This window comes from Ranitomeya variabilis, chromosome 6, assembly GCF_051348905.1.
Source record: "Ranitomeya variabilis isolate aRanVar5 chromosome 6, aRanVar5.hap1, whole genome shotgun sequence".
In the NCBI taxonomy this organism is placed as follows: Eukaryota; Metazoa; Chordata; class Amphibia; order Anura; family Dendrobatidae; genus Ranitomeya; species Ranitomeya variabilis.
Genome location: NC_135237.1, coordinates 495,876,390 through 495,898,659, shown reverse-complemented (window position 1 = coordinate 495,898,659; position 22,270 = coordinate 495,876,390). Strand labels below are relative to the sequence as shown.

At 54.0% G+C, this 22,270-nt stretch overlaps 22 non-coding genes and 2 pseudogenes across 22 annotated transcripts; all 24 read right to left on the bottom strand.

Moving 5' to 3' along the window:
- Window positions 1-115: 115 nt before the first annotated feature.
- On the bottom strand, window positions 116-234 carry LOC143783789 (5S ribosomal RNA). Its single transcript, XR_013217458.1, has one exon. It is a non-coding gene; the product is annotated as a 5S ribosomal RNA (ribosomal RNA).
- A 206-nt stretch (window positions 235-440) lies between these two features.
- On the bottom strand, window positions 441-560 carry LOC143784003 (5S ribosomal RNA). The gene has a single exon (XR_013217661.1). It is a non-coding gene; the product is annotated as a 5S ribosomal RNA (ribosomal RNA).
- Window positions 561-1,966: 1,406 nt separating this feature from the next.
- LOC143784044 (5S ribosomal RNA) lies at window positions 1,967-2,075 on the bottom strand (annotated as a pseudogene).
- Window positions 2,076-2,281: 206 nt separating this feature from the next.
- LOC143784002 (5S ribosomal RNA) lies at window positions 2,282-2,401 on the bottom strand. The gene has a single exon (XR_013217660.1). It is a non-coding gene; the product is annotated as a 5S ribosomal RNA (ribosomal RNA).
- Window positions 2,402-3,809: 1,408 nt separating this feature from the next.
- On the bottom strand, window positions 3,810-3,928 carry LOC143783788 (5S ribosomal RNA). Its single transcript, XR_013217457.1, has one exon. It is a non-coding gene; the product is annotated as a 5S ribosomal RNA (ribosomal RNA).
- Window positions 3,929-4,134: 206 nt separating this feature from the next.
- On the bottom strand, window positions 4,135-4,254 carry LOC143784001 (5S ribosomal RNA). Its single transcript, XR_013217659.1, has one exon. It is a non-coding gene; the product is annotated as a 5S ribosomal RNA (ribosomal RNA).
- A 1,408-nt stretch (window positions 4,255-5,662) lies between these two features.
- On the bottom strand, window positions 5,663-5,781 carry LOC143783769 (5S ribosomal RNA). The gene has a single exon (XR_013217438.1). It is a non-coding gene; the product is annotated as a 5S ribosomal RNA (ribosomal RNA).
- A 206-nt stretch (window positions 5,782-5,987) lies between these two features.
- On the bottom strand, window positions 5,988-6,107 carry LOC143784000 (5S ribosomal RNA). Its single transcript, XR_013217658.1, has one exon. It is a non-coding gene; the product is annotated as a 5S ribosomal RNA (ribosomal RNA).
- A 1,406-nt stretch (window positions 6,108-7,513) lies between these two features.
- LOC143784055 (5S ribosomal RNA) lies at window positions 7,514-7,622 on the bottom strand (annotated as a pseudogene).
- Window positions 7,623-7,828: 206 nt separating this feature from the next.
- Window positions 7,829-7,948, bottom strand: LOC143783999 (5S ribosomal RNA). Its single transcript, XR_013217657.1, has one exon. It is a non-coding gene; the product is annotated as a 5S ribosomal RNA (ribosomal RNA).
- A 1,409-nt stretch (window positions 7,949-9,357) lies between these two features.
- On the bottom strand, window positions 9,358-9,476 carry LOC143783787 (5S ribosomal RNA). The gene has a single exon (XR_013217456.1). It is a non-coding gene; the product is annotated as a 5S ribosomal RNA (ribosomal RNA).
- Window positions 9,477-9,682: 206 nt separating this feature from the next.
- Window positions 9,683-9,802, bottom strand: LOC143783998 (5S ribosomal RNA). The gene has a single exon (XR_013217656.1). It is a non-coding gene; the product is annotated as a 5S ribosomal RNA (ribosomal RNA).
- A 1,408-nt stretch (window positions 9,803-11,210) lies between these two features.
- On the bottom strand, window positions 11,211-11,329 carry LOC143783768 (5S ribosomal RNA). The gene has a single exon (XR_013217437.1). It is a non-coding gene; the product is annotated as a 5S ribosomal RNA (ribosomal RNA).
- Window positions 11,330-11,535: 206 nt separating this feature from the next.
- LOC143783997 (5S ribosomal RNA) lies at window positions 11,536-11,655 on the bottom strand. The gene has a single exon (XR_013217655.1). It is a non-coding gene; the product is annotated as a 5S ribosomal RNA (ribosomal RNA).
- Window positions 11,656-13,062: 1,407 nt separating this feature from the next.
- LOC143783766 (5S ribosomal RNA) lies at window positions 13,063-13,181 on the bottom strand. Its single transcript, XR_013217436.1, has one exon. It is a non-coding gene; the product is annotated as a 5S ribosomal RNA (ribosomal RNA).
- A 206-nt stretch (window positions 13,182-13,387) lies between these two features.
- On the bottom strand, window positions 13,388-13,507 carry LOC143783996 (5S ribosomal RNA). Its single transcript, XR_013217654.1, has one exon. It is a non-coding gene; the product is annotated as a 5S ribosomal RNA (ribosomal RNA).
- Window positions 13,508-14,913: 1,406 nt separating this feature from the next.
- On the bottom strand, window positions 14,914-15,032 carry LOC143783765 (5S ribosomal RNA). The gene has a single exon (XR_013217435.1). It is a non-coding gene; the product is annotated as a 5S ribosomal RNA (ribosomal RNA).
- Window positions 15,033-15,238: 206 nt separating this feature from the next.
- LOC143783995 (5S ribosomal RNA) lies at window positions 15,239-15,358 on the bottom strand. Its single transcript, XR_013217653.1, has one exon. It is a non-coding gene; the product is annotated as a 5S ribosomal RNA (ribosomal RNA).
- A 1,408-nt stretch (window positions 15,359-16,766) lies between these two features.
- LOC143783764 (5S ribosomal RNA) lies at window positions 16,767-16,885 on the bottom strand. The gene has a single exon (XR_013217434.1). It is a non-coding gene; the product is annotated as a 5S ribosomal RNA (ribosomal RNA).
- A 206-nt stretch (window positions 16,886-17,091) lies between these two features.
- LOC143783993 (5S ribosomal RNA) lies at window positions 17,092-17,211 on the bottom strand. The gene has a single exon (XR_013217651.1). It is a non-coding gene; the product is annotated as a 5S ribosomal RNA (ribosomal RNA).
- A 1,408-nt stretch (window positions 17,212-18,619) lies between these two features.
- Window positions 18,620-18,738, bottom strand: LOC143783763 (5S ribosomal RNA). Its single transcript, XR_013217433.1, has one exon. It is a non-coding gene; the product is annotated as a 5S ribosomal RNA (ribosomal RNA).
- Window positions 18,739-18,944: 206 nt separating this feature from the next.
- LOC143783991 (5S ribosomal RNA) lies at window positions 18,945-19,064 on the bottom strand. The gene has a single exon (XR_013217650.1). It is a non-coding gene; the product is annotated as a 5S ribosomal RNA (ribosomal RNA).
- A 1,408-nt stretch (window positions 19,065-20,472) lies between these two features.
- Window positions 20,473-20,591, bottom strand: LOC143783762 (5S ribosomal RNA). The gene has a single exon (XR_013217432.1). It is a non-coding gene; the product is annotated as a 5S ribosomal RNA (ribosomal RNA).
- Window positions 20,592-20,804: 213 nt separating this feature from the next.
- On the bottom strand, window positions 20,805-20,924 carry LOC143783990 (5S ribosomal RNA). The gene has a single exon (XR_013217649.1). It is a non-coding gene; the product is annotated as a 5S ribosomal RNA (ribosomal RNA).
- Window positions 20,925-22,270: the final 1,346 nt, after the last annotated feature.

Genomic DNA, 22,270 nt, shown 5'->3' with positions numbered 1-22,270 from the left:
GCAAGAGTGAAAGCAAATGACAAGAAGAAAGAAGCATGTGTGCCCTTGTGAAAGGGAATGGAAAAAAGGCATAGAGGAGAGTGACCCCTGCTGGTGGAAGGAAGGAAAAAGCAAAAGCCTACAGCACCTGGTATTCCCAGGCGGTCTCCCATCCAAGTACTAACCAGGCCCGACCCTGCTTGGCTTCCGAGATCAGACGAGATCGGGCGTGTTCAGGGTGGTGTGGCCGTAGGCAGAGACAAGCCTCTCACTTGCTGCTTTTCTACTTTGCACTCTGGCTGCCCTGTCCTGTCCAGTCCAGTGCTCAGCAAGAGGCCCTTTTGTGCTTTCCTTTCTCTTCACGGACTTGTGGGGCTTGGGGCTTCCAGCCTCTAGGTTGCTTAAGGTCGGTGTCTGGCAAGGAGCCGCTCTATACTAGCCGAGCAAGATGTCATCAAAACTGTCTACAGCACCTGGTGTTCCCAGGAGGTCTCCCATCCAAGTACTGTCCAAGCCCAGCCCTGCTTTGCTTCCGAGATCGGACGAGATCGGGCGTATCCAGGGTGGTGTGGCCAGTAGACGCTGCTTGGCCCATCGCCTGGCCAGCCTTCCTCAGGCTCGCGTGGTGGCGAGAACTCTGACCATGTGGAGGCGGGCTCCGAAGGGCCCATGCAAAGGCTGGGCTGCCCCTATAGGCGTTGTTTGTTTTGCAGTGAAACACCTGCCGCAGCAGGGCCTGAGCATCAGGTGTCTTTAAAAATGGCTCGACGCAGGGTCTCCTGCAGGCTAAAGGTACCGTCACATTAAGCGACTTAACAACGATAACGATAGCGATCTGTGACGTTGCAGCGTCCTGGATAGCGATATCGTTGTGTTTGACACGCAGCAGCGATCTGGATCCTGCTGTGATATCGCTGGTCGTTGCTGAAAGTCCAGAACTTTATTTGGTCGTCAGATCGGCGTGTATCGTCGTGTTTGACAGCAAAAGCAACGATGCCAGCAATGTTTTACAATGGTAACCAGGGCAAATATCGAGTTACTAAGCGCAGGGCCGCGCTTAGTAACCCGATATTTACCCTGGTTACCATTGTAAAAGTAAAAAAAAAACACTACATACTCACCCTCTGATGTCTGTCACGTCCCCCGGCGTCCGCGCTGCTGCTCATAGCTTTCTGCACTGACTGTGTCAGTGCCGGCCGGAAAGCAAAGCACAGCGGTGACGTCACCGCTGTGCTTTAGGGCCGGCGCTTACACAGTGCAGGGAAGCGGACGCCGGGGGACGCGGCAGACACTGGAATGTAAGTATGTACTGTTTTTTTTTTTTTACATTTACACTGGTAACCAGGGTAAACATCGGGTTACTAAGCGCGGCCCTGCGCTTAGTAACCCGATGTTTACCCTGGTTACCCGGGGACTTCGGCATCGTTGGTCACTGGAGAGCTGTCTGTGTGACAGCTCTCCAGCGACCACACAGCGACGCTGCAGCGATCGGCATCGTTGTCGATATCGCTGCAGCGTCGCTTAATGTGACGGTACCTTTAACCATTCATCTGGGGGGGGGGGACGTGACAGAAAGAGCAAGCTGGAGCAGCAACTTGAGGTGGATCGAGACGTCCAGGAGCGAATGAAGGAAGAGGGTGAGATGGTTGCGAGTGACTGTGAGCTGCTCTTCAGGGGAGTCGTGTTGCCTGCAAAGGTGTTCTGCTTGCTTCGGCCTGTAAACTGGCCACCAGGTTGCCGGCGGTTGCTTCCAAGCCCGCAGGAGGCGCTGGTCCTGTTGAAAAGAAGCCTAGTATTAAAAGTAAATAAGCAACAATGCTGGAGGCCCACGGTGATGAGAAGGATGCTGGCATTTTGCAAGGATGGAATAGCGCAAGAGTGAAAGCAAATGACAAGAAGAAAGAAGCATGTGTGCCCTTGTGAAAGGGAATGGAAAAAAGGCATAGAGGAGAGTGACCCCTGCTGGTGGAAGGAAGGAAAAAGCAAAAGCCTACAGCACCTGGTATTCCCAGGCGGTCTCCCATCCAAGTACTAACCAGGCCCGACCCTGCTTAGCTTCCGAGATCAGACGTGTTCAGGGTGGTGTGGCCGTAGGCAGAGACAAGCCTCTCACTTGCTGCTTTTCTACTTTGCACTCTGGCTGCCCTGTCCTGTCCAGTCCAGTGCTCAGCAAGAGGCCCTTTTGTGCTTTCCTTTCTCTTCACGGACTTGTGGGGCTTGGGGCTTCCAGCCTCTAGGTTGCTTAAGGTCGGTGTCTGGCAAGGAGCCGCTCTATACTAGCCGAGCAAGATGTCATCAAAACTGTCTACAGCACCTGGTGTTCCCAGGAGGTCTCCCATCCAAGTACTGTCCAAGCCCAGCCCTGCTTTGCTTCCGAGATCGGACGAGATCGGGCGTATCCAGGGTGGTGTGGCCAGTAGACGCTGCTTGGCCCATCGCCTGGCCAGCCTTCCTCAGGCTCGCGTGGTGGCGAGAACTCTGACCATGTGGAGGCGGGCTCCGAAGGGCCCATGCAAAGGCTGGGCTGCCCCTATAGGCGTTGTTTGTTTTGCAGTGAAACACCTGCCGCAGCAGGGCCTGAGCATCAGGTGTCTTTAAAAATGGCTCGACGCAGGGTCTCCTGCAGGCTAAAGGTACCGTCACATTAAGCGACTTAACAACGATAACGATAGCGATCTGTGACGTTGCAGCGTCCTGGATAGCGATATCGTTGTGTTTGACACGCAGCAGCGATCTGGATCCTGCTGTGATATCGCTGGTCGTTGCTGAAAGTCCAGAACTTTATTTGGTCGTCAGATCGGCGTGTATCGTCGTGTTTGACAGCAAAAGCAACGATGCCAGCAATGTTTTACAATGGTAACCAGGGCAAATATCGAGTTACTAAGCGCAGGGCCGCGCTTAGTAACCCGATATTTACCCTGGTTACCATTGTAAAAGTAAAAAAAAAACACTACATACTCACCCTCTGATGTCTGTCACGTCCCCCGGCGTCCGCGCTGCTGCTCATAGCTTTCTGCACTGACTGTGTCAGTGCCGGCCGGAAAGCAAAGCACAGCGGTGACGTCACCGCTGTGCTTTAGGGCCGGCGCTTACACAGTGCAGGGAAGCGGACGCCGGGGTACGCGGCAGACACTGGAATGTAAGTATGTACTGTTTTTTTTTTTTTACATTTACACTGGTAACCAGGGTAAACATCGGGTTACTAAGCGCGGCCCTGCGCTTAGTAACCCGATGTTTACCCTGGTTACCCGGGGACTTCGGCATCGTTGGTCACTGGAGAGCTGTCTGTGTGACAGCTCTCCAGCGACCACACAGCGACGCTGCAGCGATCGGCATCGTTGTCGATATCGCTGCAGCGTCGCTTAATGTGACGGTACCTTTAACCATTCATCTGGGGGGGGGGGGGACGTGACAGAAAGAGCAAGCTGGAGCAGCAACTTGAGGTGGATCGAGACGTCCAGGAGCGAATGAAGGAAGAGGGTGAGATGGTTGCGAGTGACTGTGAGCTGCTCTTCAGGGGAGTCGTGTTGCCTGCAAAGGTGTTCTGCTTGCTTCGGCCTGTAAACTGGCCACCAGGTTGCCGGCGGTTGCTTCCAAGCCCGCAGGAGGCGCTGGTCCTGTTGAAAAGAAGCCTAGTATTAAAAGTAAATAAGCAACAATGCTGGAGGCCCACGGTGATGAGAAGGATGCTGGCATTTTGCAAGGATGGAATAGCGCAAGAGTGAAAGCAAATGACAAGAAGAAAGAAGCATGTGTGCCCTTGTGAAAGGGAATGGAAAAAAGGCATAGAGGAGAGTGACCCCTGCTGGTGGAAGGAAGGAAAAAGCAAAAGCCTACAGCACCTGGTATTCCCAGGCGGTCTCCCATCCAAGTACTAACCAGGCCCGACCCTGCTTGGCTTCCGAGATCAGACGAGATCGGGCGTGTTCAGGGTGGTGTGGCCGTAGGCAGAGACAAGCCTCTCACTTGCTGCTTTTCTACTTTGCACTCTGGCTGCCCTGTCCTGTCCAGTCCAGTGCTCAGCAAGAGGCCCTTTTGTGCTTTCCTTTCTCTTCACGGACTTGTGGGGCTTGGGGCTTCCAGCCTCTAGGTTGCTTAAGGTCGGTGTCTGGCAAGGAGCCGCTCTATACTAGCCGAGCAAGATGTCATCAAAACTGTCTACAGCACCTGGTGTTCCCAGGAGGTCTCCCATCCAAGTACTGTCCAAGCCCAGCCCTGCTTTGCTTCCGAGATCGGACGAGATCGGGCGTATCCAGGGTGGTGTGGCCAGTAGACGCTGCTTGGCCCATCGCCTGGCCAGCCTTCCTCAGGCTCGCGTGGTGGCGAGAACTCTGACCATGTGGAGGCGGGCTCCGAAGGGCCCATGCAAAGGCTGGGCTGCCCCTATAGGCGTTGTTTGTTTTGCAGTGAAACACCTGCCGCAGCAGGGCCTGAGCATCAGGTGTCTTTAAAAATGGCTCGACGCAGGGTCTCCTGCAGGCTAAAGGTACCGTCACATTAAGCGACTTAACAACGATAACGATAGCGATCTGTGACGTTGCAGCGTCCTGGATAGCGATATCGTTGTGTTTGACACGCAGCAGCGATCTGGATCCTGCTGTGATATCGCTGGTCGTTGCTGAAAGTCCAGAACTTTATTTGGTCGTCAGATCGGCGTGTATCGTCGTGTTTGACAGCAAAAGCAACGATGCCAGCAATGTTTTACAATGGTAACCAGGGCAAATATCGAGTTACTAAGCGCAGGGCCGCGCTTAGTAACCCGATATTTACCCTGGTTACCATTGTAAAAGTAAAAAAAAAACACTACATACTCACCCTCTGATGTCTGTCACGTCCCCCGGCGTCCGCGCTGCTGCTCATAGCTTTCTGCACTGACTGTGTCAGTGCCGGCCGGAAAGCAAAGCACAGCGGTGACGTCACCGCTGTGCTTTAGGGCCGGCGCTTACACAGTGCAGGGAAGCGGACGCCGGGGGACGCGGCAGACACTGGAATGTAAGTATGTACTGTTTTTTTTTTTTTACATTTACACTGGTAACCAGGGTAAACATCGGGTTACTAAGCGCGGCCCTGCGCTTAGTAACCCGATGTTTACCCTGGTTACCCGGGGACTTCGGCATCGTTGGTCACTGGAGAGCTGTCTGTGTGACAGCTCTCCAGCGACCACACAGCGACGCTGCAGCGATCGGCATCGTTGTCGATATCGCTGCAGCGTCGCTTAATGTGACGGTACCTTTAACCATTCATCTGGGGGGGGGGGGGACGTGACAGAAAGAGCAAGCTGGAGCAGCAACTTGAGGTGGATCGAGACGTCCAGGAGCGAATGAAGGAAGAGGGTGAGATGGTTGCGAGTGACTGTGAGCTGCTCTTCAGGGGAGTCGTGTTGCCTGCAAAGGTGTTCTGCTTGCTTCGGCCTGTAAACTGGCCACCAGGTTGCCGGCGGTTGCTTCCAAGCCCGCAGGAGGCGCTGGTCCTGTTGAAAAGAAGCCTAGTATTAAAAGTAAATAAGCAACAATGCTGGAGGCCCACGGTGATGAGAAGGATGCTGGCATTTTGCAAGGATGGAATAGCGCAAGAGTGAAAGCAAATGACAAGAAGAAAGAAGCATGTGTGCCCTTGTGAAAGGGAATGGAAAAAAGGCATAGAGGAGAGTGACCCCTGCTGGTGGAAGGAAGGAAAAAGCAAAAGCCTACAGCACCTGGTATTCCCAGGCGGTCTCCCATCCAAGTACTAACCAGGCCCGACCCTGCTTAGCTTCCGAGATCAGACGAGATCGGGCGTGTTCAGGGTGGTGTGGCCGTAGGCAGAGACAAGCCTCTCACTTGCTGCTTTTCTACTTTGCACTCTGGCTGCCCTGTCCTGTCCAGTCCAGTGCTCAGCAAGAGGCCCTTTTGTGCTTTCCTTTCTCTTCACGGACTTGTGGGGCTTGGGGCTTCCAGCCTCTAGGTTGCTTAAGGTCGGTGTCTGGCAAGGAGCCGCTCTATACTAGCCGAGCAAGATGTCATCAAAACTGTCTACAGCACCTGGTGTTCCCAGGAGGTCTCCCATCCAAGTACTGTCCAAGCCCAGCCCTGCTTTGCTTCCGAGATCGGACGAGATCGGGCGTATCCAGGGTGGTGTGGCCAGTAGACGCTGCTTGGCCCATCGCCTGGCCAGCCTTCCTCAGGCTCGCGTGGTGGCGAGAACTCTGACCATGTGGAGGCGGGCTCCGAAGGGCCCATGCAAAGGCTGGGCTGCCCCTATAGGCGTTGTTTGTTTTGCAGTGAAACACCTGCCGCAGCAGGGCCTGAGCATCAGGTGTCTTTAAAAATGGCTCGACGCAGGGTCTCCTGCAGGCTAAAGGTACCGTCACATTAAGCGACTTAACAACGATAACGATAGCGATCTGTGACGTTGCAGCGTCCTGGATAGCGATATCGTTGTGTTTGACACGCAGCAGCGATCTGGATCCTGCTGTGATATCGCTGGTCGTTGCTGAAAGTCCAGAACTTTATTTGGTCATCAGATCGGCGTGTATCGTCGTGTTTGACAGCAAAAGCAACGATGCCAGCAATGTTTTACAATGGTAACCAGGGCAAATATCGAGTTACTAAGCGCAGGGCCGCGCTTAGTAACCCGATATTTACCCTGGTTACCATTGTAAAAGTAAAAAAAAAACACTACATACTCACCCTCTGATGTCTGTCACGTCCCCCGGCGTCCGCGCTGCTGCTCATAGCTTTCTGCACTGACTGTGTCAGTGCCGGCCGGAAAGCAAAGCACAGCGGTGACGTCACCGCTGTGCTTTAGGGCCGGCGCTTACACAGTGCAGGGAAGCGGACGCCGGGGTACGCGGCAGACACTGGAATGTAAGTATGTACTGTTTTTTTTTTTTTACATTTACACTGGTAACCAGGGTAAACATCGGGTTACTAAGCGCGGCCCTGCGCTTAGTAACCCGATGTTTACCCTGGTTACCCGGGGACTTCGGCATCGTTGGTCACTGGAGAGCTGTCTGTGTGACAGCTCTCCAGCGACCACACAGCGACGCTGCAGCGATCGGCATCGTTGTCGATATCGCTGCAGCGTCGCTTAATGTGACGGTACCTTTAACCATTCATCTGGGGGGGGGGGACGTGACAGAAAGAGCAAGCTGGAGCAGCAACTTGAGGTGGATCGAGACGTCCAGGAGCGAATGAAGGAAGAGGGTGAGATGGTTGCGAGTGACTGTGAGCTGCTCTTCAGGGGAGTCGTGTTGCCTGCAAAGGTGTTCTGCTTGCTTCGGCCTGTAAACTGGCCACCAGGTTGCCGGCGGTTGCTTCCAAGCCCGCAGGAGGCGCTGGTCCTGTTGAAAAGAAGCCTAGTATTAAAAGTAAATAAGCAACAATGCTGGAGGCCCACGGTGATGAGAAGGATGCTGGCATTTTGCAAGGATGGAATAGCGCAAGAGTGAAAGCAAATGACAAGAAGAAAGAAGCATGTGTGCCCTTGTGAAAGGGAATGGAAAAAAGGCATAGAGGAGAGTGACCCCTGCTGGTGGAAGGAAGGAAAAAGCAAAAGCCTACAGCACCTGGTATTCCCAGGCGGTCTCCCATCCAAGTACTAACCAGGCCCGACCCTGCTTAGCTTCCGAGATCAGACGTGTTCAGAGTGGTGTGGCCGTAGGCAGAGACAAGCCTCTCACTTGCTGCTTTTCTACTTTGCACTCTGGCTGCCCTGTCCTGTCCAGTCCAGTGCTCAGCAAGAGGCCCTTTTGTGCTTTCCTTTCTCTTCACGGACTTGTGGGGCTTGGGGCTTCCAGCCTCTAGGTTGCTTAAGGTCGGTGTCTGGCAAGGAGCCGCTCTATACTAGCCGAGCAAGATGTCATCAAAACTGTCTACAGCACCTGGTGTTCCCAGGAGGTCTCCCATCCAAGTACTGTCCAAGCCCAGCCCTGCTTTGCTTCCGAGATCGGACGAGATCGGGCGTATCCAGGGTGGTGTGGCCAGTAGACGCTGCTTGGCCCATCGCCTGGCCAGCCTTCCTCAGGCTCGCGTGGTGGCGAGAACTCTGACCATGTGGAGGCGGGCTCCGAAGGGCCCATGCAAAGGCTGGGCTGCCCCTATAGGCGTTGTTTGTTTTGCAGTGAAACACCTGCCGCAGCAGGGCCTGAGCATCAGGTGTCTTTAAAAATGGCTCGACGCAGGGTCTCCTGCAGGCTAAAGGTACCGTCACATTAAGCGACTTAACAACGATAACGATAGCGATCTGTGACGTTGCAGCGTCCTGGATAGCGATATCGTTGTGTTTGACACGCAGCAGCGATCTGGATCCTGCTGTGATATCGCTGGTCGTTGCTGAAAGTCCAGAACTTTATTTGGTCGTCAGATCGGCGTGTATCGTCGTGTTTGACAGCAAAAGCAACGATGCCAGCAATGTTTTACAATGGTAACCAGGGCAAATATCGAGTTACTAAGCGCAGGGCCGCGCTTAGTAACCCGATATTTACCCTGGTTACCATTGTAAAAGTAAAAAAAAAACACTACATACTCACCCTCTGATGTCTGTCACGTCCCCCGGCGTCCGCGCTGCTGCTCATAGCTTTCTGCACTGACTGTGTCAGTGCCGGCCGGAAAGCAAAGCACAGCGGTGACGTCACCGCTGTGCTTTAGGGCCGGCGCTTACACAGTGCAGGGAAGCGGACGCCGGGGGACGCGGCAGACACTGGAATGTAAGTATGTACTGTTTTTTTTTTTTTACATTTACACTGGTAACCAGGGTAAACATCGGGTTACTAAGCGCGGCCCTGCGCTTAGTAACCCGATGTTTACCCTGGTTACCCGGGGACTTCGGCATCGTTGGTCACTGGAGAGCTGTCTGTGTGACAGCTCTCCAGCGACCACACAGCGACGCTGCAGCGATCGGCATCGTTGTCGATATCGCTGCAGCGTCGCTTAATGTGACGGTACCTTTAACCATTCATCTGGGGGGGGGGGGGGACGTGACAGAAAGAGCAAGCTGGAGCAGCGACTTGAGGTGGATCGAGACGTCCAGGAGCGAATGAAGGAAGAGGGTGAGATGGTTGCGAGTGACTGTGAGCTGCTCTTCAGGGGAGTCGTGTTGCCTGCAAAGGTGTTCTGCTTGCTTCGGCCTGTAAACTGGCCACCAGGTTGCCGGCGGTTGCTTCCAAGCCCGCAGGAGGCGCTGGTCCTGTTGAAAAGAAGCCTAGTATTAAAAGTAAATAAGCAACAATGCTGGAGGCCCACGGTGATGAGAAGGATGCTGGCATTTTGCAAGGATGGAATAGCGCAAGAGTGAAAGCAAATGACAAGAAGAAAGAAGCATGTGTGCCCTTGTGAAAGGGAATGGAAAAAAGGCATAGAGGAGAGTGACCCCTGCTGGTGGAAGGAAGGAAAAAGCAAAAGCCTACAGCACCTGGTATTCCCAGGCGGTCTCCCATCCAAGTACTAACCAGGCCCGACCCTGCTTAGCTTCCGAGATCAGAAGAGATCGGGCGTGTTCAGGGTGGTGTGGCCGTAGGCAGAGACAAGCCTCTCACTTGCTGCTTTTCTACTTTGCACTCTGGCTGCCCTGTCCTGTCCAGTCCAGTGCTCAGCAAGAGGCCCTTTTGTGCTTTCCTTTCTCTTCACGGACTTGTGGGGCTTGGGGCTTCCAGCCTCTAGGTTGCTTAAGGTCGGTGTCTGGCAAGGAGCCGCTCTATACTAGCCGAGCAAGATGTCATCAAAACTGTCTACAGCACCTGGTGTTCCCAGGAGGTCTCCCATCCAAGTACTGTCCAAGCCCAGCCCTGCTTTGCTTCCGAGATCGGACGAGATCGGGCGTATCCAGGGTGGTGTGGCCAGTAGACGCTGCTTGGCCCATCGCCTGGCCAGCCTTCCTCAGGCTCGCGTGGTGGCGAGAACTCTGACCATGTGGAGGCGGGCTCCGAAGGGCCCATGCAAAGGCTGGGCTGCCCCTATAGGCGTTGTTTGTTTTGCAGTGAAACACCTGCCGCAGCAGGGCCTGAGCATCAGGTGTCTTTAAAAATGGCTCGACGCAGGGTCTCCTGCAGGCTAAAGGTACCGTCACATTAAGCGACTTAACAACGATAACGATAGCGATCTGTGACGTTGCAGCGTCCTGGATAGCGATATCGTTGTGTTTGACACGCAGCAGCGATCTGGATCCTGCTGTGATATCGCTGGTCGTTGCTGAAAGTCCAGAACTTTATTTGGTCGTCAGATCGGCGTGTATCGTCGTGTTTGACAGCAAAAGCAACGATGCCAGCAATGTTTTACAATGGTAACCAGGGCAAATATCGAGTTACTAAGCGCAGGGCCGCGCTTAGTAACCCGATATTTACCCTGGTTACCATTGTAAAAGTAAAAAAAAAACACTACATACTCACCCTCTGATGTCTGTCACGTCCCCCGGCGTCCGCGCTGCTGCTCATAGCTTTCTGCACTGACTGTGTCAGTGCCGGCCGGAAAGCAAAGCACAGCGGTGACGTCACCGCTGTGCTTTAGGGCCGGCGCTTACACAGTGCAGGGAAGCGGACGCCGGGGGACGCGGCAGACACTGGAATGTAAGTATGTACTGTTTTTTTTTTTTTACATTTACACTGGTAACCAGGGTAAACATCGGGTTACTAAGCGCGGCCCTGCGCTTAGTAACCCGATGTTTACCCTGGTTACCCGGGGACTTCGGCATCGTTGGTCACTGGAGAGCTGTCTGTGTGACAGCTCTCCAGCGACCACACAGCGACGCTGCAGCGATCGGCATCGTTGTCGATATCGCTGCAGCGTCGCTTAATGTGACGGTACCTTTAACCATTCATCTGGGGGGGGGGGGGACGTGACAGAAAGAGCAAGCTGGAGCAGCAACTTGAGGTGGATCGAGACGTCCAGGAGCGAATGAAGGAAGAGGGTGAGATGGTTGCGAGTGACTGTGAGCTGCTCTTCAGGGGAGTCGTGTTGCCTGCAAAGGTGTTCTGCTTGCTTCGGCCTGTAAACTGGCCACCAGGTTGCCGGCGGTTGCTTCCAAGCCCGCAGGAGGCGCTGGTCCTGTTGAAAAGAAGCCTAGTATTAAAAGTAAATAAGCAACAATGCTGGAGGCCCACGGTGATGAGAAGGATGCTGGCATTTTGCAAGGATGGAATAGCGCAAGAGTGAAAGCAAATGACAAGAAGAAAGAAGCATGTGTGCCCTTGTGAAAGGGAATGGAAAAAAGGCATAGAGGAGAGTGACCCCTGCTGGTGGAAGGAAGGAAAAAGCAAAAGCCTACAGCACCTGGTATTCCCAGGCGGTCTCCCATCCAAGTACTAACCAGGCCCGACCCTGCTTAGCTTCCGAGATCAGACGAGATCGGGCGTGTTCAGGGTGGTGTGGCCGTAGGCAGAGACAAGCCTCTCACTTGCTGCTTTTCTACTTTGCACTCTGGCTGCCCTGTCCTGTCCAGTCCAGTGCTCAGCAAGAGGCCCTTTTGTGCTTTCCTTTCTCTTCACGGACTTGTGGGGCTTGGGGCTTCCAGCCTCTAGGTTGCTTAAGGTCGGTGTCTGGCAAGGAGCCGCTCTATACTAGCCGAGCAAGATGTCATCAAAACTGTCTACAGCACCTGGTGTTCCCAGGAGGTCTCCCATCCAAGTACTGTCCAAGCCCAGCCCTGCTTTGCTTCCGAGATCGGACGAGATCGGGCGTATCCAGGGTGGTGTGGCCAGTAGACGCTGCTTGGCCCATCGCCTGGCCAGCCTTCCTCAGGCTCGCGTGGTGGCGAGAACTCTGACCATGTGGAGGCGGGCTCCGAAGGGCCCATGCAAAGGCTGGGCTGCCCCTATAGGCGTTGTTTGTTTTGCAGTGAAACACCTGCCGCAGCAGGGCCTGAGCATCAGGTGTCTTTAAAAATGGCTCGACGCAGGGTCTCCTGCAGGCTAAAGGTACCGTCACATTAAGCGACTTAACAACGATAACGATAGCGATCTGTGACGTTGCAGCGTCCTGGATAGCGATATCGTTGTGTTTGACACGCAGCAGCGATCTGGATCCTGCTGTGATATCGCTGGTCGTTGCTGAAAGTCCAGAACTTTATTTGGTCGTCAGATCGGCGTGTATCGTCGTGTTTGACAGCAAAAGCAACGATGCCAGCAATGTTTTACAATGGTAACCAGGGCAAATATCGAGTTACTAAGCGCAGGGCCGCGCTTAGTAACCCGATATTTACCCTGGTTACCATTGTAAAAGTAAAAAAAAAACACTACATACTCACCCTCTGATGTCTGTCACGTCCCCCGGCGTCCGCGCTGCTGCTCATAGCTTTCTGCACTGACTGTGTCAGTGCCGGCCGGAAAGCAAAGCACAGCGGTGACGTCACCGCTGTGCTTTAGGGCCGGCGCTTACACAGTGCAGGGAAGCGGACGCCGGGGGACGCGGCAGACACTGGAATGTAAGTATGTACTGTTTTTTTTTTTTTACATTTACACTGGTAACCAGGGTAAACATCGGGTTACTAAGCGCGGCCCTGCGCTTAGTAACCCGATGTTTACCCTGGTTACCCGGGGACTTCGGCATCGTTGGTCACTGGAGAGCTGTCTGTGTGACAGCTCTCCAGCGACCACACAGCGACGCTGCAGCGATCGGCATCGTTGTCGATATCGCTGCAGCGTCGCTTAATGTGACGGTACCTTTAACCATTCATCTGGGGGGGGGGGGACGTGACAGAAAGAGCAAGCTGGAGCAGCGACTTGAGGTGGATCGAGACGTCCAGGAGCGAATGAAGGAAGAGGGTGAGATGGTTGCGAGTGACTGTGAGCTGCTCTTCAGGGGAGTCGTGTTGCCTGCAAAGGTGTTCTGCTTGCTTCGGCCTGTAAACTGGCCACCAGGTTGCCGGCGGTTGCTTCCAAGCCCGCAGGAGGCGCTGGTCCTGTTGAAAAGAAGCCTAGTATTAAAAGTAAATAAGCAACAATGCTGGAGGCCCACGGTGATGAGAAGGATGCTGGCATTTTGCAAGGATGGAATAGCGCAAGAGTGAAAGCAAATGACAAGAAGAAAGAAGCATGTGTGCCCTTGTGAAAGGGAATGGAAAAAAGGCATAGAGGAGAGTGACCCCTGCTGGTGGAAGGAAGGAAAAAGCAAAAGCCTACAGCACCTGGTATTCCCAGGCGGTCTCCCATCCAAGTACTAACCAGGCCCGACCCTGCTTAGCTTCCGAGATCAGACGAGATCGGGCGTGTTCAGGGTGGTGTGGCCGTAGGCAGAGACAAGCCTCTCACTTGCTGCTTTTCTACTTTGCACTCTGGCTGCCCTGTCCTGTCCAGTCCAGTGCTCAGCAAGAGGCCCTTTTGTGCTTTCCTTTCTCTTCACGGACTTGTGGGGCTTGGGGCTTCCAGCCTCTAGGTTGCTTAAGGTCGGTGTCTGGCAAGGAGCCGCTCTATACTAGCCGAGCAAGATGTCATCAAAACTGTCTACAGCACCTGGTGTTCCCAGGAGGTCTCCCATCCAAGTACTGTCCAAGCCCAGCCCTGCTTTGCTTCCGAGATCGGACGAGATCGGGCGTATCCAGGGTGGTGTGGCCAGTAGACGCTGCTTGGCCCATCGCCTGGCCAGCCTTCCTCAGGCTCGCGTGGTGGCGAGAACTCTGACCATGTGGAGGCGGGCTCCGAAGGGCCCATGCAAAGGCTGGGCTGCCCCTATAGGCGTTGTTTGTTTTGCAGTGAAACACCTGCCGCAGCAGGGCCTGAGCATCAGGTGTCTTTAAAAATGGCTCGACGCAGGGTCTCCTGCAGGCTAAAGGTACCGTCACATTAAGCGACTTAACAACGATAACGATAGCGATCTGTGACGTTGCAGCGTCCTGGATAGCGATATCGTTGTGTTTGACACGCAGCAGCGATCTGGATCCTGCTGTGATATCGCTGGTCGTTGCTGAAAGTCCAGAACTTTATTTGGTCATCAGATCGGCGTGTATCGTCGTGTTTGACAGCAAAAGCAACGATGCCAGCAATGTTTTACAATGGTAACCAGGGCAAATATCGAGTTACTAAGCGCAGGGCCGCGCTTAGTAACCCGATATTTACCCTGGTTACCATTGTAAAAGTAAAAAAAAAACACTACATACTCACCCTCTGATGTCTGTCACGTCCCCCGGCGTCCGCGCTGCTGCTCATAGCTTTCTGCACTGACTGTGTCAGTGCCGGCCGGAAAGCAAAGCACAGCGGTGACGTCACCGCTGTGCTTTAGGGCCGGCGCTTACACAGTGCAGGGAAGCGGACGCCGGGGTACGCGGCAGACACTGGAATGTAAGTATGTACTGTTTTTTTTTTTTTACATTTACACTGGTAACCAGGGTAAACATCGGGTTACTAAGCGCGGCCCTGCGCTTAGTAACCCGATGTTTACCCTGGTTACCCGGGGACTTCGGCATCGTTGGTCACTGGAGAGCTGTCTGTGTGACAGCTCTCCAGCGACCACACAGCGACGCTGCAGCGATCGGCATCGTTGTCGATATCGCTGCAGCGTCGCTTAATGTGACGGTACCTTTAACCATTCATCTGGGGGGGGGGGACGTGACAGAAAGAGCAAGCTGGAGCAGCAACTTGAGGTGGATCGAGACGTCCAGGAGCGAATGAAGGAAGAGGGTGAGATGGTTGCGAGTGACTGTGAGCTGCTCTTCAGGGGAGTCGTGTTGCCTGCAAAGGTGTTCTGCTTGCTTCGGCCTGTAAACTGGCCACCAGGTTGCCGGCGGTTGCTTCCAAGCCCGCAGGAGGCGCTGGTCCTGTTGAAAAGAAGCCTAGTATTAAAAGTAAATAAGCAACAATGCTGGAGGCCCACGGTGATGAGAAGGATGCTGGCATTTTGCAAGGATGGAATAGCGCAAGAGTGAAAGCAAATGACAAGAAGAAAGAAGCATGTGTGCCCTTGTGAAAGGGAATGGAAAAAAGGCATAGAGGAGAGTGACCCCTGCTGGTGGAAGGAAGGAAAAAGCAAAAGCCTACAGCACCTGGTATTCCCAGGCGGTCTCCCATCCAAGTACTAACCAGGCCCGACCCTGCTTAGCTTCCGAGATCAGACGAGATCGGGCGTGTTCAGGGTGGTGTGGCCGTAGGCAGAGACAAGCCTCTCACTTGCTGCTTTTCTACTTTGCACTCTGGCTGCCCTGTCCTGTCCAGTCCAGTGCTCAGCAAGAGGCCCTTTTGTGCTTTCCTTTCTCTTCACGGACTTGTGGGGCTTGGGGCTTCCAGCCTCTAGGTTGCTTAAGGTCGGTGTCTGGCAAGGAGCCGCTCTATACTAGCCGAGCAAGATGTCATCAAAACTGTCTACAGCACCTGGTGTTCCCAGGAGGTCTCCCATCCAAGTACTGTCCAAGCCCAGCCCTGCTTTGCTTCCGAGATCGGACGAGATCGGGCGTATCCAGGGTGGTGTGGCCAGTAGACGCTGCTTGGCCCATCGCCTGGCCAGCCTTCCTCAGGCTCGCGTGGTGGCGAGAACTCTGACCATGTGGAGGCGGGCTCCGAAGGGCCCATGCAAAGGCTGGGCTGCCCCTATAGGCGTTGTTTGTTTTGCAGTGAAACACCTGCCGCAGCAGGGCCTGAGCATCAGGTGTCTTTAAAAATGGCTCGACGCAGGGTCTCCTGCAGGCTAAAGGTACCGTCACATTAAGCGACTTAACAACGATAACGATAGCGATCTGTGACGTTGCAGCGTCCTGGATAGCGATATCGTTGTGTTTGACACGCAGCAGCGATCTGGATCCTGCTGTGATATCGCTGGTCGTTGCTGAAAGTCCAGAACTTTATTTGGTCGTCAGATCGGCGTGTATCGTCGTGTTTGACAGCAAAAGCAACGATGCCAGCAATGTTTTACAATGGTAACCAGGGCAAATATCGAGTTACTAAGCGCAGGGCCGCGCTTAGTAACCCGATATTTACCCTGGTTACCATTGTAAAAGTAAAAAAAAAACACTACATACTCACCCTCTGATGTCTGTCACGTCCCCCGGCGTCCGCGCTGCTGCTCATAGCTTTCTGCACTGACTGTGTCAGTGCCGGCCGGAAAGCAAAGCACAGCGGTGACGTCACCGCTGTGCTTTAGGGCCGGCGCTTACACAGTGCAGGGAAGCGGACGCCGGGGGACGCGGCAGACACTGGAATGTAAGTATGTACTGTTTTTTTTTTTTTACATTTACACTGGTAACCAGGGTAAACATCGGGTTACTAAGCGCGGCCCTGCGCTTAGTAACCCGATGTTTACCCTGGTTACCCGGGGACTTCGGCATCGTTGGTCACTGGAGAGCTGTCTGTGTGACAGCTCTCCAGCGACCACACAGCGACGCTGCAGCGATCGGCATCGTTGTCGATATCGCTGCAGCGTCGCTTAATGTGACGGTACCTTTAACCATTCATCTGGGGGGGGGGGGGACGTGACAGAAAGAGCAAGCTGGAGCAGCAACTTGAGGTGGATCGAGACGTCCAGGAGCGAATGAAGGAAGAGGGTGAGATGGTTGCGAGTGACTGTGAGCTGCTCTTCAGGGGAGTCGTGTTGCCTGCAAAGGTGTTCTGCTTGCTTCGGCCTGTAAACTGGCCACCAGGTTGCCGGCGGTTGCTTCCAAGCCCGCAGGAGGCGCTGGTCCTGTTGAAAAGAAGCCTAGTATTAAAAGTAAATAAGCAACAATGCTGGAGGCCCACGGTGATGAGAAGGATGCTGGCATTTTGCAAGGATGGAATAGCGCAAGAGTGAAAGCAAATGACAAGAAGAAAGAAGCATGTGTGCCCTTGTGAAAGGGAATGGAAAAAAGGCATAGAGGAGAGTGACCCCTGCTGGTGGAAGGAAGGAAAAAGCAAAAGCCTACAGCACCTGGTATTCCCAGGCGGTCTCCCATCCAAGTACTAACCAGGCCCGACCCTGCTTAGCTTCCGAGATCAGACGAGATCGGGCGTGTTCAGGGTGGTGTGGCCGTAGGCAGAGACAAGCCTCTCACTTGCTGCTTTTCTACTTTGCACTCTGGCTGCCCTGTCCTGTCCAGTCCAGTGCTCAGCAAGAGGCCCTTTTGTGCTTTCCTTTCTCTTCACGGACTTGTGGGGCTTGGGGCTTCCAGCCTCTAGGTTGCTTAAGGTCGGTGTCTGGCAAGGAGCCGCTCTATACTAGCCGAGCAAGATGTCATCAAAACTGTCTACAGCACCTGGTGTTCCCAGGAGGTCTCCCATCCAAGTACTGTCCAAGCCCAGCCCTGCTTTGCTTCCGAGATCGGACGAGATCGGGCGTATCCAGGGTGGTGTGGCCAGTAGACGCTGCTTGGCCCATCGCCTGGCCAGCCTTCCTCAGGCTCGCGTGGTGGCGAGAACTCTGACCATGTGGAGGCGGGCTCCGAAGGGCCCATGCAAAGGCTGGGCTGCCCCTATAGGCGTTGTTTGTTTTGCAGTGAAACACCTGCCGCAGCAGGGCCTGAGCATCAGGTGTCTTTAAAAATGGCTCGACGCAGGGTCTCCTGCAGGCTAAAGGTACCGTCACATTAAGCGACTTAACAACGATAACGATAGCGATCTGTGACGTTGCAGCGTCCTGGATAGCGATATCGTTGTGTTTGACACGCAGCAGCGATCTGGATCCTGCTGTGATATCGCTGGTCGTTGCTGAAAGTCCAGAACTTTATTTGGTCGTCAGATCGGCGTGTATCGTCGTGTTTGACAGCAAAAGCAACGATGCCAGCAATGTTTTACAATGGTAACCAGGGCAAATATCGAGTTACTAAGCGCAGGGCCGCGCTTAGTAACCCGATATTTACCCTGGTTACCATTGTAAAAGTAAAAAAAAAACACTACATACTCACCCTCTGATGTCTGTCACGTCCCCCGGCGTCCGCGCTGCTGCTCATAGCTTTCTGCACTGACTGTGTCAGTGCCGGCCGGAAAGCAAAGCACAGCGGTGACGTCACCGCTGTGCTTTAGGGCCGGCGCTTACACAGTGCAGGGAAGCGGACGCCGGGGGACGCGGCAGACACTGGAATGTAAGTATGTACTGTTTTTTTTTTTTTACATTTACACTGGTAACCAGGGTAAACATCGGGTTACTAAGCGCGGCCCTGCGCTTAGTAACCCGATGTTTACCCTGGTTACCCGGGGACTTCGGCATCGTTGGTCACTGGAGAGCTGTCTGTGTGACAGCTCTCCAGCGACCACACAGCGACGCTGCAGCGATCGGCATCGTTGTCGATATCGCTGCAGCGTCGCTTAATGTGACGGTACCTTTAACCATTCATCTGGGGGGGGGGGGGACGTGACAGAAAGAGCAAGCTGGAGCAGCGACTTGAGGTGGATCGAGACGTCCAGGAGCGAATGAAGGAAGAGGGTGAGATGGTTGCGAGTGACTGTGAGCTGCTCTTCAGGGGAGTCGTGTTGCCTGCAAAGGTGTTCTGCTTGCTTCGGCCTGTAAACTGGCCACCAGGTTGCCGGCGGTTGCTTCCAAGCCCGCAGGAGGCGCTGGTCCTGTTGAAAAGAAGCCTAGTATTAAAAGTAAATAAGCAACAATGCTGGAGGCCCACGGTGATGAGAAGGATGCTGGCATTTTGCAAGGATGGAATAGCGCAAGAGTGAAAGCAAATGACAAGAAGAAAGAAGCATGTGTGCCCTTGTGAAAGGGAATGGAAAAAAGGCATAGAGGAGAGTGACCCCTGCTGGTGGAAGGAAGGAAAAAGCAAAAGCCTACAGCACCTGGTATTCCCAGGCGGTCTCCCATCCAAGTACTAACCAGGCCCGACCCTGCTTAGCTTCCGAGATCAGACGAGATCGGGCGTGTTCAGGGTGGTGTGGCCGTAGGCAGAGACAAGCCTCTCACTTGCTGCTTTTCTACTTTGCACTCTGGCTGCCCTGTCCTGTCCAGTCCAGTGCTCAGCAAGAGGCCCTTTTGTGCTTTCCTTTCTCTTCACGGACTTGTGGGGCTTGGGGCTTCCAGCCTCTAGGTTGCTTAAGGTCGGTGTCTGGCAAGGAGCCGCTCTATACTAGCCGAGCAAGATGTCATCAAAACTGTCTACAGCACCTGGTGTTCCCAGGAGGTCTCCCATCCAAGTACTGTCCAAGCCCAGCCCTGCTTTGCTTCCGAGATCGGACGAGATCGGGCGTATCCAGGGTGGTGTGGCCAGTAGACGCTGCTTGGCCCATCGCCTGGCCAGCCTTCCTCAGGCTCGCGTGGTGGCGAGAACTCTGACCATGTGGAGGCGGGCTCCGAAGGGCCCATGCAAAGGCTGGGCTGCCCCTATAGGCGTTGTTTGTTTTGCAGTGAAACACCTGCCGCAGCAGGGCCTGAGCATCAGGTGTCTTTAAAAATGGCTCGACGCAGGGTCTCCTGCAGGCTAAAGGTACCGTCACATTAAGCGACTTAACAACGATAACGATAGCGATCTGTGACGTTGCAGCGTCCTGGATAGCGATATCGTTGTGTTTGACACGCAGCAGCGATCTGGATCCTGCTGTGATATCGCTGGTCGTTGCTGAAAGTCCAGAACTTTATTTGGTCGTCAGATCGGCGTGTATCGTCGTGTTTGACAGCAAAAGCAACGATGCCAGCAATGTTTTACAATGGTAACCAGGGCAAATATCGAGTTACTAAGCGCAGGGCCGCGCTTAGTAACCCGATATTTACCCTGGTTACCATTGTAAAAGTAAAAAAAAAACACTACATACTCACCCTCTGATGTCTGTCACGTCCCCCGGCGTCCGCGCTGCTGCTCATAGCTTTCTGCACTGACTGTGTCAGTGCCGGCCGGAAAGCAAAGCACAGCGGTGACGTCACCGCTGTGCTTTAGGGCCGGCGCTTACACAGTGCAGGGAAGCGGACGCCGGGGGACGCGGCAGACACTGGAATGTAAGTATGTACTGTTTTTTTTTTTTTACATTTACACTGGTAACCAGGGTAAACATCGGGTTACTAAGCGCGGCCCTGCGCTTAGTAACCCGATGTTTACCCTGGTTACCCGGGGACTTCGGCATCGTTGGTCACTGGAGAGCTGTCTGTGTGACAGCTCTCCAGCGACCACACAGCGACGCTGCAGCGATCGGCATCGTTGTCGATATCGCTGCAGCGTCGCTTAATGTGACGGTACCTTTAACCATTCATCTGGGGGGGGGGGGGACGTGACAGAAAGAGCAAGCTGGAGCAGCAACTTGAGGTGGATCGAGACGTCCAGGAGCGAATGAAGGAAGAGGGTGAGATGGTTGCGAGTGACTGTGAGCTGCTCTTCAGGGGAGTCGTGTTGCCTGCAAAGGTGTTCTGCTTGCTTCGGCCTGTAAACTGGCCACCAGGTTGCCGGCGGTTGCTTCCAAGCCCGCAGGAGGCGCTGGTCCTGTTGAAAAGAAGCCTAGTATTAAAAGTAAATAAGCAACAATGCTGGAGGCCCACGGTGATGAGAAGGATGCTGGCATTTTGCAAGGATGGAATAGCGCAAGAGTGAAAGCAAATGACAAGAAGAAAGAAGCATGTGTGCCCTTGTGAAAGGGAATGGAAAAAAGGCATAGAGGAGAGTGACCCCTGCTGGTGGAAGGAAGGAAAAAGCAAAAGCCTACAGCACCTGGTATTCCCAGGCGGTCTCCCATCCAAGTACTAACCAGGCCCGACCCTGCTTAGCTTCCGAGATCAGACGAGATCGGGCGTGTTCAGGGTGGTGTGGCCGTAGGCAGAGACAAGCCTCTCACTTGCTGCTTTTCTACTTTGCACTCTGGCTGCCCTGTCCTGTCCAGTCCAGTGCTCAGCAAGAGGCCCTTTTGTGCTTTCCTTTCTCTTCACGGACTTGTGGGGCTTGGGGCTTGGGGCTTCCAGCCTCTAGGTTGCTTAAGGTCGGTGTCTGGCAAGGAGCCGCTCTATACTAGCCGAGCAAGATGTCATCAAAACTGTCTACAGCACCTGGTGTTCCCAGGAGGTCTCCCATCCAAGTACTGTCCAAGCCCAGCCCTGCTTTGCTTCCGAGATCGGACGAGATCGGGCGTATCCAGGGTGGTGTGGCCAGTAGACGCTGCTTGGCCCATCGCCTGGCCAGCCTTCCTCAGGCTCGCGTGGTGGCGAGAACTCTGACCATGTGGAGGCGGGCTCCGAAGGGCCCATGCAAAGGCTGGGCTGCCCCTATAGGCGTTGTTTGTTTTGCAGTGAAACACCTGCCGCAGCAGGGCCTGAGCATCAGGTGTCTTTAAAAATGGCTCGACGCAGGGTCTCCTGCAGGCTAAAGGTACCGTCACATTAAGCGACTTAACAACGATAACGATAGCGATCTGTGACGTTGCAGCGTCCTGGATAGCGATATCGTTGTGTTTGACACGCAGCAGCGATCTGGATCCTGCTGTGATATCGCTGGTCGTTGCTGAAAGTCCAGAACTTTATTTGGTCGTCAGATCGGCGTGTATCGTCGTGTTTGACAGCAAAAGCAACGATGCCAGCAATGTTTTACAATGGTAACCAGGGCAAATATCGAGTTACTAAGCGCAGGGCCGCGCTTAGTAACCCGATATTTACCCTGGTTACCATTGTAAAAGTAAAAAAAAAACACTACATACTCACCCTCTGATGTCTGTCACGTCCCCCGGCGTCCGCGCTGCTGCTCATAGCTTTCTGCACTGACTGTGTCAGTGCCGGCCGGAAAGCAAAGCACAGCGGTGACGTCACCGCTGTGCTTTAGGGCCGGCGCTTACACAGTGCAGGGAAGCGGACGCCGGGGGACGCGGCAGACACTGGAATGTAAGTATGTACTGTTTTTTTTTTTTTACATTTACACTGGTAACCAGGGTAAACATCGGGTTACTAAGCGCGGCCCTGCGCTTAGTAACCCGATGTTTACCCTGGTTACCCGGGGACTTCGGCATCGTTGGTCACTGGAGAGCTGTCTGTGTGACAGCTCTCCAGCGACCACACAGCGACGCTGCAGCGATCGGCATCGTTGTCGATATCGCTGCAGCGTCGCTTAATGTGACGGTACCTTTAACCATTCATCTGGGGGGGGGGGGGACGTGACAGAAAGAGCAAGCTGGAGCAGCGACTTGAGGTGGATCGAGACGTCCAGGAGCGAATGAAGGAAGAGGGTGAGATGGTTGCGAGTGACTGTGAGCTGCTCTTCAGGGGAGTCGTGTTGCCTGCAAAGGTGTTCTGCTTGCTTCGGCCTGTAAACTGGCCACCAGGTTGCCGGCGGTTGCTTCCAAGCCCGCAGGAGGCGCTGGTCCTGTTGAAAAGAAGCCTAGTATTAAAAGTAAATAAGCAACAATGCTGGAGGCCCACGGTGATGAGAAGGATGCTGGCATTTTGCAAGGATGGAATAGCGCAAGAGTGAAAGCAAATGACAAGAAGAAAGAAGCATGTGTGCCCTTGTGAAA